The sequence below is a fragment of the Trachurus japonicus genome, chromosome 11 (assembly GCF_045865225.1).
Source record: "Trachurus japonicus isolate A0001 chromosome 11, Traja_1.0".
Taxonomy (NCBI): Eukaryota; Metazoa; Chordata; class Actinopteri; order Carangiformes; family Carangidae; genus Trachurus; species Trachurus japonicus.
The window spans coordinates 4,400,221-4,415,083 of NC_140917.1; the positions used below are offsets into that span (position 1 = coordinate 4,400,221).

Sequence of the window (14,863 nt, forward strand, 5' to 3'; positions counted from 1 at the left end):
TGAGAGGCACCTGGCTGCAGGCCTCCGCTGTGAGGTCGCTTCCGGTGCAGGCTCCACTGTCAGGACGCCTCCACTGTCAGGACGGGAAGTACGGACTTTTTTGGGGGGCGGGGCGGTGCAGGGGGGAGTGAGGAAGTTTAATGTCGATTGCATCCGCCATTTAAACCGAGTGACACCAGCGTGTCAGTCAATGTCCAGAGGAGCGCCGGTGAGTTGCTGATTTTGCGTACACAGAGTAAGTAAATACATGATTTCTTGTGTTCTTCATCAATATCGGTGCCGTAAAATAGTAACGTTATAGAAGTCATTAATGATGCAAATTACTGGATGTTACATGTCGGTTTGTGTTGTCGTTTTGAAGTTAGATAACGCCAAAGTTAGCTTTCTCCAATGGCGGTTAGCATCAACACCGTAAGTTCTCAGGGACCCTTTTTTTTTAATGTGTCATGTGTTTTTGTGTTTTTGATACTTGAGTACATTTTGCTTCTAAACATAACTTACTAGATTAAGTGTCTTGTTATAGCCACTGTCACTTAACTACGTTTTTGAATGCTGGACATTAACCCGCACTGCAGCATTTTCTTGGTCATTATTAATTCTTCTACAGAAGTAAGGCCTCATTTACACTACCTGGTGCAAGTGGCCATTTTACCTGTAAGCAAATACAATCTAAGTTTGCAGGCTGTATTAATTAATTTGAATTGAAGTTCACGTACTATCATTCAAAACACATGATGCATTCTATATCCTTTTTAGATGCATCATTCAATCATCCTGCGTGATGAAAAGCCTGCAGTGGAACGCTGCACAACATGCTGCAGTCAGTTTCACTGCCCCCTTTGCCCCAAAGGCATGTTCAAGCCAAGCCAACCAGCCAGACTTCAGCGGCATTTGGAGGCTCATATTAAAAATGCTATTGCATTTCAAGGTAATGCCATTGCATTTTAGATTAAACATACACATGTGTGCACACACACACACACACACACACACACACACACACACACACACACACACACACACACACACACACACACACACGTATGTGTGCGTGCGTTCATGTGCCTTTTTTGACATTGTCTAATTATAAACATTTTCTGGACTTACTCTTAGATAAGAAGATCTGCCGCTGCAATTTGAACTGCAGGAATGGGGGACATTATCATTGTCCAATATGTGACAAAACTGTTGTTAGAAGGACAGACATGCAAGCACACTTAAAGTCTTGTCCCATACAACCATCTTCCACCTCAGCTGCTGCCCAGATCCCAAACAGAGTCAGGATTCATCCTTGCCCTCCCTGCAACCAAGTTCGTCTGCTGCATCCATTCCTCTGCTTCCACCAACCATAATATCCCCATCTCCAGACCTTCTTGTGCAACAGGATACAACCACATGTACCATTCCCTCTGCCCAATCAATTCAAACATCTACCATCCACCCCTCAGCAGACCCACATATGACATCATCTTCTCCTTTGGTTTCCTCTTCTGTTGTACAATACCACCCAAGAGACTCAAGGTCCAAAATCCAAACTGAAACAGGTCCAATGTCCCCTCTGTTCAGTTATTTGTTTGAATGAGAAACTTGGCCAAACACATCCAGAGGAAGCACCCCAAGAAACCGAAGGATGTAACAGAAAGTGATAATTTAAGGAGTGTCTGTGTGGATGCCAAAAATGGGATCTCTGCAGTCCAAAAAGGAGGACATGGCTTTTCAATCCCCATACATGTACAGAGCAAAACCTGGGGTCGAGTACACAAGGTTTCAGTGTGAGTTGGAAGAATGCAAGCAGTATTCCAAAATGGCATCACGAAGTGGATTAATTTTTACACACTGTGAACACATCCGCTCTTTGCAATACAGTACAGACATAGCCACTGAAGAATGCCTTAGAGAAGATATTTTATCAGAGATGGTGCGCTTAAAATTTTTTGGTGACGCAAAAAAGTCAACCTGTATTAAAAGGCAAGAAAATGCACAGGCAGCACACGTCCCTCTCTGTGTTCAGGTGTCATTTGAGGAAAGCTCAAAGCACTTTTGTTTTTCAGTCCATGAGCCAACTTTACACTATTACAGTCGCCTCGGGAGGATATTTGTAACATACAATTCATCAGCAAACACATGGCATTTGCCCTTGTGCCAAACCAAGGATGTCATGTGTCCACAAAAACATAAGCAAATGGCATTTATTTCAAACCAACCCCGATGTGTTCAGAACAGAGGAAACCAGCACCAGTACAACCAAAAAAGCACCCAGATACTGTCTATCCACCATCAGCAGAAGTCTTCAAACGACTTGTAGAGTATATATACGGACATAAAAAACTTCCAGCTAACCTGCCAGATGACGTTATAAAACCAAAAGCACTCACAGACTATGTCACAGAGTTGCAGCCAGCAGAGACAGTTTGTGCACTCTGTCCAGGACCTGTAAATCTTGAAGAGTCATCAAGAATCTCCAGAAAGGCCAGGATAATCACCATGAATGGTGTAATTGAAAGTAAGTAATTTGTGTTTTGTCTGCTATTATGGCAGTTTGTAGAGAATGTAACAATGCTAATGATATATTCATGATTTATTTACACCAGATGTATCGACCTATTTCCGGCGATGTCCAGTGTGTCACATAACCTATAGGTACCAGGAATGGCAAGACGGTCTACATTAAACTTTGATGACCATACAATATTGACCCTGGAACTTTGTGTATACCTGAGACTTAACCTACAGGTATGTACAGTATATTTTTTATGACAAATACTTAAATATGTTGTGTGGGTATATTTGTCTTCATAAATCTTACGTAACATGTTTTTTTTGTTTTGTTTTTGCCTCTTCTATAGAACAACGTCTCAGTATCCAAGGTAGTAAATGCAATTGAAGGCCTAAGAAAGGTGACAATTCCTGACAGAGATGCAGTTCTGCATGCATACTGCCACTTAGAGGCATTGACAAGCCATGACTACTCCTTTTCTTGTGTTTGCTGTGGCTACTATCCTCCAGTAGTTGTTATGGACTTACACAAAAAAGGAGTGTTCAACTTCCCTGGTAAGTCACAGTGTCTTGTGTGTTGGGTGGGAGTTATATCATAGTATTTTCAAAACTAGTTAAATTAATTACTGTTTTTCAGTGAGTGACATTAAAGATGCCCCAGAGAACTTCACTGGTGAAGTCAACATTGAAGAGTTCTGGGACTCTGTACAGCTGGAGATGAATTTCCCGTGGCTTTGTCCAAAGTATGTACATATTAATGTTTCCTTAAATTAGTAATTACCCTAACTTAATGATGCAATGCACTGTAGCATATTAAGAATGTAACGTGTACTTTTCACAGGTCGTGCAAAGAACAGCTTCAGTGTAAGACCTAGTTATGAATACTGGGGCCCATGGATAGGAAGGAACACACGTAAATCGGAGATGGCATTAAACACAGAATTTGAAAAAGCATCCTCTGCCAAGTCCTCCACAAAGCTGAAGTCAGTATGGTGTCAGAGGACCGGCTGGTGGATGAGCTCATGAAGCAGAAGGTAGAGTTGTTGTGTATGCATGTATGTTTGTTTGATTTGCATTGTGCAGTAACATCTTACTTTTATTTCTTGTCTGTATTTCAAAAGGTTTCAACTGTGCGTAAACTGTGCAAGGCCTGTAATTTGGATGCAAAGGGATCGCGGATGGATCTGATTCTTAGACTTAGGCAAGAGATGAAGACACGACACTCATACGACAAGATATTCCAGAAAATCTGGGGAGCATCTGGTAAGGGTCACATTTAACTGCACAATAAATACCTACGATGAGCTACTTGCTCATTTATTATTAATTTTTTTTTCTTCTTCAATTTTCCATTGAAGGTGGGTGGTCAGTGATTCTCTGCCCACATGGTGTGGTGTACAGTTTAAAGTTTAACCTGCGTGCAGAGTCTCCACGAGATTTTTGCTGATCTCCTTCTATCTGGAAACATCTGCCAAATGTCGCAGTTTAATGACTTTGCTCGGGGTCTGGCAACTCATGTCAACCTACGTTGTCCAACTGTGATACCTTTCCAACCACATGAAGGGAGATTGGCTGCATCGACACCACAGAACATCACAGCAGCTCAGCAGAACAAACTCAAGATCTCCCTACCATGGCTGACTGAAATGTTGCAGAATCCTGATAAAGATGGGCATCCATGCACTGGCTCCCCAGACCACTATGTCTTGTATGACAAATTCCATGAGGCCAATACCAAAGACCCACAGGAAGTGTTGAGGAGGATCAACCTGGTTCCAGAACTTCAGGGTTCATTGAATAGCCAAGTGGCCGAACAACTTTTTTCATGTATGCGCAAAAACAACTACTTCCTCAATAACATGGCATCCTCAACACACGTTTTTTTGATGAGAAACCTAATACATCACAGAAACAACAAAACGAATGTACAGCTTTTAGAAAAGCAACTACAGAGAGGACGTGAGTCGCATCGTTTGCAAGACATCACACTGGACAAATTTGGACAAGCAGTATTTGGTAAAAAGTATTTTAAAGACATATGTTTTGTTTCTTTGTGGTAATTGGAAATATAATGCTTATGTTGCCTGATAATGATTTCTTAAACCTCAGGACCCCCAGCACCTGATATGCCTACACAGCATCATCCTGCAGTAGCTGGAAACATCTCAGCAGCTCCATGTGCTCCCCACTGACCCAAACACAGGTAGGTGTTTTTTTTTTTTGGTTGTTTTTTTTAAAATCAACACAAAATAGTATTGGCAAGATTTTATGTTAATTCCTTTTTTTGATAGACACTAATGCCTGTGGACCACATTGTGAAACGATCACAAAAAGTGAGAATGTGAGACCATGCCGATCATCATGGTCCTTCAAGCTTCATCCTGGCCCAAGAGCAGCTGGTATGTGTTCTTGAAAAAAACAGCTGTGTGATATATTAGACAGATACGTGCTTCTCATCTTGACGCCCTACCACCCATGTTCCTATGTTTATAAATTTAAATATGCTTGCTATGATTTTTTTTTTTCTTCTTCAACAATCAGCTTAAATACGTATTGGACACTGACAACCAAGCGGGCGAGCTCATTGTAAAAACAAGAAAAAGTTGCCTGACCCGAGCTGACTTCTGGGGGCTTGGATTGAACAAGGAAATGGAATCAACCGTGAGTTAACATTTGAACCCATTTTAATTGTGAGCTAATCATGTTTGTATGTCACTGCCAAGTTTTTGTTTTTTGTTTGGTTTGCAGATAGGAAATGCGTGCTTTGAAGTTATTGAGAAAATTGCTCAATCACAGGTATAAAACATAAATATTGTTTTCGTAGTATACTTTTCCTTTTTATATTTTATGGATATTTGCTCACATTTGAAATGTATTACACAGGGGAAAACCATTTTTGTTGCTGACCTCTATATTGTACCAACCTGGCGAAAACCAACATTGTGTGATCCACTTGCAAGCTTACCTGTAAGTGCAACTTATCCTACTGAATTTTATTCAGATTATATTTCTTGTGTATTTTAACCTGTTTGCTTTTGAACTTTTCCTTTGTATTAGAATGATGCTTCAATCAGAGATGCCATTGTCATTCCTGTGTGGAAACCTGGGCATTTCCTGCTCTCTGTAAGTAGTGATGCTTACTGTCACAGGTGGTTTGCATGTCACAGAAAATTTATATCAAATATTAACAAAAGTATCTTCATTTTCTATTGCAGTGCTGTTGTTGTATTGTGTTGTGCTGCACTTTCACACAATGTTGAGTTCAAATGTCACTAACTACAATTACAGGTTTTGAAACCAGTACAGAGAGAAATAGTCTTTCTTGACTCCAAATGTGCTGAAGCACCATTAGGATTTGGTGATAAGGAGATGAGGGAGCTGATGAGGTCACTAACAAAAACTTTTTTTGTGTGTGCTTTTTGGAGTTCATGTTCCAAAGCTGTTCTAAAGAGTTCCCATATTTAGTTTTTTAACCAGGTCAATGTTCAGATCTGTGTGACAGCCTTTTTATGGTGCAACATAAGTACAATTGTAGTTTTGTGTATCAAATCATGCTTATAAATCTTATATTAGTTTTACAGATTTACCAACATTAACGTATTTCATACAATTGAGTCAAGAAACTGGCACCATAAAAAAGCCTTTTGAAATAATGTGTGGAGTGTGACTGCATGGAAAGGGATGCATGGATGGTCTGTCTGAATCGGAAACCAGTGATGCATGTGAAAAGAGCCCATATTTATCATTATATTATTTACTATTATTTATCTTTTTAATGCAACTGTTTTAGAAACCTTTCCAAGTCACTAAATCCTGGCAACTGGACAGAGAAAACTGGATTACAAATTCAGGTAAGAGTATAAAGTATGTATATATTAATAGTTGAATACTTAAATACTGTAAAACAATAATTACATAATTGACTTCTTTCTGATATCTAGGGTTTTCCACGACAACCATACGGGATTGACTGTGGCATCTTCATGTTGATGTATTAATTATTTGTGCAATTCTGTGTGCGTTAACAGATATCAGCATTAAACTAAAATTACTATGTTTTATTCCTAGAATGCCTTTTACACCACACTGGATGCTCCCTATGACTTTTCCATTGTAAGTTCATTCATGGAATCAAAGTAAGCTCAAAATTACAACAACAAAACATTTATGACATGGTGTGAGGCTTTTGTTTTTTTATCTTCACTTTTCAGATGGACATGCCCACTTTTGCGACAGTGGTGGTGTATCATCCTTATGGAAAACTTTGACCTTGGAAAGGTGAGACTGCAAAGATTTTGATATTGACTTGAAATTGTTGCAAGAAATGTTTTATTTATTTCTATTGTTTAATCATTTTTGAGCCATGGAAAGCTGTTCGCCCACTGGACAGATGCATCAAAAGCCCTCCTGCGAGGTGAGGTGCCACCAGTGTTTAGGCTGATGAAAAGGAAGGTGGATGACATAACTGAGGTCAGATTTAAATTTTGTTTGAGTTCCATCTGAGTTTTTCTTTTGTTTCAGGTCAGAAACCAGCATTTCTATTTCCCTATTTTTTTTTACCAATCTTTTTTCCAATTTTACTGCAATTGTGGGGTCGCTTTAAAGAACATGCCATTCACAAGTTGAGGTTAGACCTTCTGTCTGCAGTTTAAAAATAAAGTGTCTAGATCATGCATGATTGGATGATTGCATGATCTCTAATATGTCGAGGAGGGCACTGCTGGATCTTTTCTTTTTTTCTTTTTGGAGCTTGTGTTTTGAATATTACAACTGATCATTTTGCCTATATATTTTCAGGATGAAGAGCAGCAGGCTGAGGTCTCAGTCAGACCTGCCGACAAGGACACACCAGTGGAATGGGTAAGCTTTTTCACAGTATCTATTGGTCAGATACTGTTGGTGCAGCAGCTATGGTACAGACATCTTTCTGTCTTTTCCATAGGACTCGGTTGAAGATCGTATTCTCCATGATTGCAGACATGCAGCAGAGTGGGTTGAGGCCAATGAACAATTGTTCTCTGCCAAAGTGGGCCTGCCTGATATTCTGTGCATGGGGGAGGAGAACCAGGCTGAGGCTGCTCTGCAGTATGGGAGGATTTTGGACAGAACAACTGGACGACGATGAGAAGGAATCCATCCTGGAGCCCTTCAAATTTACATTTTTCTCCCCTGAGGACATGTGGACATTTTGTGAAGAAATTATGGACAAAAGAAACTGTATGGCCTACTGTGAATGTCACACAGATGAGTGACTTGTGTTCTGGAAATAAAGGGCTACAGAACATTGATCATGTTGTGACTTGGTGTTTTTTTTAATGTTTTTTCTCTTTGATCACTTAATAATTCACTTGGATTATACTGTAGATATCAAGAGGGTTGTATCTAGTGGTACTTAGGTGTTCCAGCAGCACAAGAACATTAGCATAGACATAGAACCAAACTATTTGAAACTATTCGAAATGTATGGTGGTTATGAATAAAAATACAGAATGATACAACAGAAAAACAAATTGAAGAAAAAAAAGTAAAACAGCAGTGCAATAAAGTCAAAGTTAAATGATATTGAAAAGCCAGTGAAGTAATAGTACACAATAAAACTTATAGGCTATGACAGCTTATGAGATGTTGGCTTATGAATATGAGTAATAACTTAAATTTGTGCACTGACCTATGTTATTCCTGCCCTACATTGTTTTCATTGATCAACTATTTTGGCCTCTTTTCAAGATCCTAAGCTTTATAGTAGGCCACAAAGACAATTGAGCCCCGATTATCACCCACCGTTTGTTTTTCATAATGATAAGTTGTACAGTTAAGCAGCAGTGTATGCTATAGAGTCTACATAATATGGCAATCATTAATGAGAATTGTTTTGAAAAAGACAAAGGCTAATGCTTCAATTGTCCATATCAAAAGATTTATTTTATATATACTATAGCAATTGATCGATTTTACATCATATTTTTACTAATTCATGCTTTTGTGAGGAGAGCGATTCAACCGGAAGTGTACTTGCGATTTTATTTTGAAACGTATCCCGTGCATTTCCTGTCCTGATAGTGACGGTGGCTTGTGAGTAGCCTGCCGCGGTAGCGGCCTCACAGTGGAGGCGGCTTGAGAGTGGAGCCTGCACCGGAAGCGACCTCACAGTGGAGGTCTGCAGCCAGGACCTCATGGTTCATCGTTACTTCACAGCTTCCTGAGAGGTTTCCTTAAATCACAGTTTCATCCAGTAGTTGACCAGTTTCAACAGAAACCAGTTTAAACCATTTAACTCTGTGACACCAGGAGGACGAGTCAGAATCGTCTTCAACATGACGCAGCAAAAAAAAAAAGCAACAGGAACAAACGGGGACGTCCACAGGGAGCTGAGCTAAAATGGCCGACACCAGGAGCAGCAGCTAATGGACGCTAGCTGAGCTCTGAACCGTGACGAGGCAAAAAACTAAACAAAACAGAAACGAACCACAGAGAGAGTGAGGAGCAAAAACTCAGGAAGCAGCTGCAGCTTTTTGTCCAAAAAACACACACATTTACTCATGTTAAAGAGCTCAGACGTTTTAAAAGCTTCTCTGTGCAAAAAACTAACAAATAAAAAAAACTAAATATCATCATCACTGATCTAAAATGGCCGCCGGAAAAAAATCGATGGCTGCACTTTACCAGAGTTTCCAGTTCGGCCAAATCAGATCATAAGAGCATCGTGTGATTAAGAGGAACCACAGAGGAGGAGGAGGAGGAAATATGAGAGTTCCCCAGAGTGTGTGTGTGTGTGTGTGTGTGTGTGTGTGTGTGTGTGTGTGTGTGTGTGTGTGTCTCTGTGTGTGTGTGCGTGACTGGCCACTGCAGTGAGTCATCAGAAAGTAACCCATGATGATGATGATGATGGGGCGCGGCTGGTCAGGAATGCCCGTAACCCTGGCAACGTGACACACCATAGAAATATGAGTAGAAATGCAGAACGGCGCCAGAACGGTGGTCCGAGGCGATAGGGTTGCTACCGACAACACAAACACACATACACACACACACACACACACATACGCAGACACACACTCTCTTCCTGGAAGTGAGAGTGGCTCAGCGGTTCATCGCCATGAAACCATCAAAACCTCCAACAACATCAGACGCTGCTGGCAGGACACGGGCGGTTCAAATCTGCTGCTGACATTATTTTGGGGAGAGTTGTTGGGTTTTTTTTAACGTTACCGTGGAAACGCGCACTTTGATCCAAAAGGCTGAACCTAAAATCTAAAAAAAAACAAAAAAAAAAAAAAACCTGAACATGGGAACATCAAACTTTATATCTGACCTGATGGAGTCTCAGTGAGTTTCTCCAGTTCTCTGGTTTCTGAGCTCAGACTCAGTGTCGTTGTCGTTTCACATGTAACAAATCAACCAAAACTCACTCTGTACAGTTCAACTCCACGTTAAACTACACGGACAAACGTCTATGAGCTCTGAACAGAGAAGAGTCTGTTTGTTTTTGACTCAACTTGTGTCAGTTAAAGTTAACAGAAAATACTGAGGAATGGAGAGGAAAACCTTCATGAGATCTGCAAAAATAAAGGTCCAGGTGAATCCTGCAGCTCAGTGTGTCTGTGTTTAACAACACACAGTTAAACTGGAGTTAAATTACAGTTAAAATTGAGTTAAACTGAAGTTAACCTGGAGTTAAACTGATGTTACACTGGGCTTTAACTAGAGTTAGAGTTGAGTTAAACTGGAGTTAAACTGGAGTTAAACTGGAGTTAAACTAGAGTTAAACTAGAGTTAAACTAGAGTTAACCTGGAGTTAAACTGGAGTTAAACTGGAGTTGAACTGGAGTTGAACTGATGTTACACTGGGCTTTAACTAGTTGAGTTAAACTAGAGTTCAAGTGGATTTAAACTAGAGTTAGAGTGTAGTTTAACTAGAGTTAAACTGATGTTACACAAATTGGAGTTAAACTGATGTTACACTGGAGTTAAGATGGAGTTAACCATAAGTTCAACTAGAGTTAGAGTGCAGTTAAACTAGAGTTAAACTGATGTTACACAAATTTGAGTTCACTTGCAGTTAAACTAGAGTTAAACTGGAGTTACAGTAGGATAAACTATGGGACCTCCATCAGCTCCAGTTTCTCACGTCGTCTCATTAACTCCCCACCCTCCTCTCTCTCTCCTCTCTCCCTCCCTCTCTGAGACAGTGAACTGGTCTTCACTTCACAGAGGAGCCGTCTCCGATCTGAAGAGGAGTCTGTTACTCTGAGTTTCTGTCTGTGATAAATCCACTGTGGTGCAAACAAAGGTGTTTTATACCGAGGCCGACGACAGCAACACTGAAGAGAAGTCAGAGTGAGTCTCTGGGCTCCTGGAGCCTGAGGCCACTTTGTCAGAGTGATGAGTGTGTGGTCGTTAGCGGAGCCTCGTAGATCAGCTGCTGTCCTCGTAAAGCCTGACAGCACCAGAGGCCCATGGTGAAATAAACCTCCGACCCCCGCACCAGCATGAGAAAAATGTCTGAGACGACCTACAGCAGAGGAGGGTCAGATATTTAAAGGGATAGTTCAACATTTTGGCAAATTGGCCCATTGCCATAATCCCGGTATTCGTTACCTTTAATTGTCGGTGCAAACTATTTTTAGAATGGCAGAGCAGAGCCGTGAGCTGCTCAGAACTACACTACGGAGGCTGATGGGATTTCTTGGTTGTTTTAGAGGGAAATACAGAGACTGCTTGATGAAAAACTGTCCCTGAAGGCAACGCGCATCAGCGGTTTTGCATGAATTTCCCTCTAAAACAACTCTGTCTGGTAACGTTGTGTTATTATCTCATAGCGTGGTGAATGTGCAGGTCACAACTTGTCCACCAGAGCGTTGTGTTGTGGAGTTGTTGGATTGTGTATTTGATGAGTTTGATGAGGGAAACCATAAGAAATCCCATGAGCCTCCGTAGCGTAGCTCTGAGCAGCTCACGGCTCTGCTCCGCCGTTCTAAAAATAGTTTGCACCGACAATTAAAGGTAACAAACCTACTGCTATGACTATAGGCATCTCTCTGACATCTCTCTCTCTCTGTCTGTAGCTGGTCAGTCGTTTGCCAACCAACAGTTTTTATTCTAACTTCACCTCCTGCCATGAAGCCAGGCTCTGTAACTGATGATTACCGATGATAACCACCGGTTACATAACTAAAACACAGTGTTTATATATATATGATGATGATGTGTAGGAAACCTCCAGGCTTGGCTGCTGCTGCTGCTGCTGCTGCTGCTGCTGAGAAACATCAAACTCTGTCTTGACTTCATGTTGTTTTATTGACGACTCTCTTTTCCTTTTATTAATCCTGTTGTTTTTGGTTTTTATTGATTTTAAACTCTGCCTTTGGTTTATTAGTGGTTTCATTGTTTTTCCCCGATGTCTCTGTTGTTTTATAAAACCTGCATGTTCATGTTGCTGCACAGCTTTGTGTTTAATGTGGGTTTACAAAAGCACTCTATAAATAAAGATCATTATTATTATTATGAGCTAATGAATAGAACTAGAGTCACCCTGTTGGATAAAACAAGATGCAACTGAAACAAAAAACTTTATCTTTCGTTTCATCACCGTATCAGTGACCCTGGCTTTGATCAGTTCATGCTTGAGTCTGAAGAAGACAACATGGCCGCCGCCGGAGCAGAGGAACAAAACACCAACAGATATAAAAACAGATATAAAAAGAGTTGGAGTGAATCCTCCGACTGTTTGAACCGTCTGAGCCGCTCACGGGACTCAGTCGGTCTGAGACGCAGTCGGAGCCCGAAGCTGCAGATCAAGATCAGATCAGAGCTGGTCGACATGACGACAAACCTCCTGCAGCATCAGACAAGTCCGACAACAACACAAACCGCCACAGTCTTTACTCCGTCCAATCAAAAGCTGCTTTCATTACACACTGCAAAAATTCAAAATCTTACCATGAATATTTGTCTTATTTCTAGTCAAAATGTCATTTCTAGTCAAAATAAATCTCATTATACTTAAAATAAGAATTATCACATTGAAAAGCAGCTTGTTTTTATACACTTTTTACTTTTTTCAAGCATATTTTCCACTTGAAATAAGTAGAAAAACTGACAGTGGAGCAAGTTTTTCTTTCTTATTACAAGCACAAAAAACTTTAGTTTGAAACAAGTGAAAATTATCTAAAAACAAGTTAATTTTTAGGTGATGAGTCTTATTTTAAGTGGAAAGAGATTAGTTTTGACAAGAAATAAGACAAATATTCTTGGAAAGATTTTGAGTTTTTGCAGTGCAGAGTCACAACCGTGCACAAAAGCTCAGTGCAGTGTGTGAAGAAGAGGAAGAAGAAGCAGGTTTCACCACTGACCTGCTGCTGCTCCGTCGTCTGGAGGCCGACACACACACACACACACACACACACCGACTCACGCACACACGCTCAGGTGCAGGGACACACACTTACCTGCAGAGAGAAAACACAGAGAGAGAAAACACAGTTAGTGATGATGAACATGAACACAGACACACACATAGTGTAGAAGAAGCTGGTGGTTCTGGTTCTGGACCGGCTGCTGTAGCCTCAGTCACAGTGCCACCTGCTGGACTTCATCCTCTCTGTTTGCTTTTCTTTACAGAGGTTCTTCAGCTCCATGCAGCAAAAATATCTTCATCCCTGATTAATTCATCTCCACATTCTGTGTTATAAACTGTTTTCTAGTCTGTAACAACATCTATGTCCCGTCTGCCCAATCCCTCCTCTGTCTCTCACCCTGAGGTTTCTCCTGGTTTTCCCTGTATGTATAAAGTTTTTCCTCAGTGGATGTGAGGGTCTAAATGTAAATGTAAATATACTTTATATATACAGCCCTTTACAACAATCCTATCAGTGTACCAAAGTGCTTTACAGCGGGTAATAAATAAAAAGAAGAATAAATAAAAACAATTAAAAAAAATAAAAAATAAAAACACTGAAAGCAATAAAATACAGCAAAATCAAATAATATAAAAATGTCATCACACTAAAAGCCATCCTAAATAAATAGGTTTTTAGCCTAGATTTGAAGAGGCCCAGGTCAGAAATAAGACGCATCTCACAGACGCATCTCTAAGGTCAGAGGATGTTGTTATGATGCCATTGTCTTTGACACAAACTGGTTGTAAAAACGGGCTATACAAATAAAACTGCCATAAAAAAACTGACGTATCAAGACTCCCAATAGTTTATTTTCCTAGTGTAGTTATCATCAGATCATCATCATCTACACACGCTCACCCACTCATACACAATCATTTTACATTTATACATACTCTGTTGTTGAATTGTTTTTGAATCTTTGTGTGTTTTTAGAGGGTTTTTAACCTCTTACTGACTGTTCTTGTTTCATTTCTGTTTTTGTAATTGTCCTTGATTTTTATGGTGCAAATAAATAAAACTAAAACTAACCTGGACACTGCAGGGACCACTCACACACATCCTTGTAATGCTATATTTGTGAGGACACTCGTTGACATAATGTATTCCCTATAGCCCCTTACCCCTAACCTTAACCATCCAAAACAAATGCCTAACCTTAACCATTACTCTAAACCTAACTTAAACCTAATTATAACCTAAAGTCTTAACCCTTAAACAACCCTTGGAAAAAGTGAGGAGCGGCCAAAATGTCCTCACTTCCCAAAAACGTCCTCAGTCTGTTGGTTAAAAACTCGTTCCGGTCCTCACAACGTAGTAAGTACAAGAACACACACACACACACACACACACACACTCATTCACCTTCAATACAAACTCTCTGTTTCAGTCCAGATTCATCACCTGCTGCTACGATGATTATTGATTATTGATTCATCAGTCAAGTCATTTTACACACAAATATCATGAATCTACATCTTCTCCTGATCTAAAGGGACAGTCAGCTGAATATTAGTGACGTTTTCTTCTCATGTTTTATACACAAACAACTGATCAATGCATTTAGAGAATGATCAATAGATTTATTGATAGTGAAAATGATTAATAACCAATGTTTTCAAACTGTTCTGTCAAACTGCTACAGTTTTAATTTTGTTTTATTTTCATTTTTTGAGGTTCAAACACTTTCAGATCAATTTCAGAATAATCAGTAGTTGCAGCTCCAAACATCACTGTTATGTTTCTGATTCAAAACCTGAAGAAGCTCCAGATGTTTGAAATAAACTACACACACACACAAACACACTCCACATCTGGCTCTTTAGCTGCCTGATGCCACATGCACCAGTTTTTTAACAGGTGAAGAAGTTGAAACGCTGCCGTCGGTTCATTCCTGCAGCTCAAATATCATCAACACACACACACACACCATCAGAAACTACAACTGATACTGGTACAGAAACATCCAG

The 14,863-nt window shown here is 40.1% G+C and overlaps 1 protein-coding gene and 2 long non-coding RNA genes across 6 annotated transcripts in view; 2 read left to right on the forward strand and 1 right to left on the reverse strand.

The window, feature by feature from the left end:
* pleca (plectin a) overlaps positions 1–14,863 on the reverse strand; it is a 165,450-nt gene that overhangs the window by 93,439 nt on the left and 57,148 nt on the right. The window lies entirely within an intron of this gene.
* LOC146977946 (uncharacterized) lies at positions 5,051–5,639 on the forward strand. The gene is made up of 4 exons (XR_015036945.1): positions 5,051–5,157; positions 5,245–5,292; positions 5,380–5,463; positions 5,554–5,639. It is a non-coding gene; the product is annotated as an uncharacterized LOC146977946 (long non-coding RNA).
* Positions 6,841–7,564, forward strand: LOC146977947 (uncharacterized). The gene is made up of 3 exons (XR_015036946.1): positions 6,841–6,966; positions 7,294–7,356; positions 7,439–7,564. It is a non-coding gene; the product is annotated as an uncharacterized LOC146977947 (long non-coding RNA).